We start from the raw sequence: 2,197 nt of genomic DNA on the forward strand, positions 1-2,197 counted from the left end.
CTGGGGCTGTAACTCAGTGGCACAGCACCCTGGATTCAATCCCCCCCAGTAAAAAAAACGCCCCCCTCTCAAAAAAAAAGCAAATACAAACTTCCCAGGAAACCACCCCAGCCTGAGTCACAGAAAATGGCTGAGGGCGGGATCCCGGAAACGGGGTGTGGGACAGCTTCCGGGTGCTCCTAGGCAGTCACCGCGTACCCCACTGCCTCTCCGCGTGGACCACAGGCCCTCAGGCTGACCTCGCTGTGCCTTCCCTCGTCATGCTTCCAGGGCTCTTCCTTGTTGGTAGCTTTGAAACTGACCCACCTCCCTGACACCCTAATGCAACTTAGTTTAAAGTGCTGTGTCTTCAGAAATGCTAATACGGGACGGCAACGGGGGGAGGTCTTGGGGGTGGGAGAGGACTGCTTCCCGACCCCAGCCATCACTAGGGGAACAGCTTCCTTTCACCTCTCCCTGAAGCCAGGCTACACCTCAGTTATGTACCACCACACCGAGAACTTCAGGAAGAGAAAGGAAGGCAAGGGAAATCCAGGTGACATCTAGAATCTTTACATCTCAATCCCTATTGAACAAAGTTTTCATTTTCTTCTTTTCCTTCTCTTAATTAGAGCAAATATGAGAGTTTTCTTGGGGCATAGAGGATTACTCTCAGTGGGAATTATTCAACATACTCTGCCTCTCTATTTGGCAAGACTATTGTAAGAGGGATTAAACCGGATTAGAATATTTCAATAATTTTTTTTTTGAGACAAAGTTTTGTTATGTAGCCCAGGCTGGCCTCAAACTCATGGTGATCCTCCTGCCTCAGCCTCCCAGTGCTGGGATTACAGGTGTGTACCACCACACCCAGCTCATCAATAATCTTTTATAATTAAAGGCTTTATGAACTTTATGATCCTCTGCATAACACCAGTTGTTAGTTTTGGTCATGTATTTCCTCAGTTTGTGATGAGGAGGATTAAAGCCTTTACTTTTTTATATGGAATTTTGTTTATTGATTAAAAACAGAACTGCTAATGTGTATAGGTATGAAAATACATTAAAATATTGAGATACATTAAATATATATACTTTATATGAAAGTATAAGTTCAAAGCAGTATTATACTGGCTAATTATTATCAATTTGATTTTGCTGTACTCTTCATCAGAATGTTTGAGACAGTTCCCAATCAATATATTAATTAAGGCTGTTGAAAATCAAAGATGACAGCAGGGGTCTAGGTCAGAACAATCCGGCAGTGAGAAATAAATTGTCTAGGAATATACAAACCACAGCATTGAAACAATTGTTACAATTCCTTTTTTCAAAGCATACTGATTATAGGCTGGGCACAGCGGTAACACACGCCTGCAATCCCAGCACTTAGCACTCGGGAGGCTGAGGCAGGAACACTGCCCTGAGTTCAAGGCCAGGCTGAGCTACACAGTGAGCTCAAGGCCACCTTGTGTTACAGAGCAAGACCCCCAATATATAAAGCTTACTGATTATAGTTATTTTTTAATGTAGGGCTAGGGATGATTCCAGACCTCATCCAAGTGCTCTATGTCCCCAGACTTGGATGGATTTTAAATACTTGTTTTTGTGGTGTTAGCTCCTTTGCATGGAGCTAGGTCCCTGGTCATTTTTTATTTTTTATTTTGAGATAGGGTCTCACAAAGTTAAAGCCTTTCCTTTTTTTTTTTTTTTGGTACCAGGAATTGAACTCACGACCTTGCGCTTGCCAGGCAGGCTCTGTGCTGCTGAGCTAAATCCCCAGCTCCAAGCCTTTCCTTTTGACATGTATCCGTTGGCTGCTTTGGGTCTGGCCTTTACCCAGGACCCCTGGCCTCAGTTGCCCTAGAAAGAGTTCATTCAGCAGGGGCAGCATTTCTCTAGGGTCCAGCCCCCTCTGGAATTGCTGCTCTAGTCCTTGTTCTTTTTTTTCCTCTCTGGGTTACCACATCAGTCTGCTAATTACCTTTGATCTCCTCTGATCTCGTCTTTCTACAATGCCTCCTTCAAACCCTGGCCAGAGTTGAATTTCTAACTGCAAATCTGTTTATATCACTTTTTTTTAAAATTTCATTGGGCACTCCATCTTCTTCAAGATGAAGTTCAAGTGCCTTAAAATGAAGACATAAGGTTTTTTTTTTTTTTTTTTTTTGGTTGTTTTTCTGTACCGGGAATCAAACTCACACAACCTTGCGCTTGC

General features: G+C 43.3%; 1 long non-coding RNA gene across 1 annotated transcript in view; it reads left to right on the forward strand.

Moving 5' to 3' along the window:
- Window positions 1-201: 201 nt before the first annotated feature.
- LOC106149495 overlaps window positions 202-2,197 on the forward strand; it is a 6,205-nt gene continuing 4,209 nt past the window's right edge. The window contains exon 1 of the long non-coding RNA XR_001235720.1: window positions 202-285. This is a non-coding gene — a long non-coding RNA (uncharacterized LOC106149495). The remainder of the gene's footprint in view (window positions 286-2,197) is intronic.

This window comes from Chinchilla lanigera, unplaced genomic scaffold, assembly GCF_000276665.1.
Source record: "Chinchilla lanigera isolate Chin_1 unplaced genomic scaffold, ChiLan1.0 scaffold00046, whole genome shotgun sequence".
In the NCBI taxonomy this organism is placed as follows: Eukaryota; Metazoa; Chordata; class Mammalia; order Rodentia; family Chinchillidae; genus Chinchilla; species Chinchilla lanigera.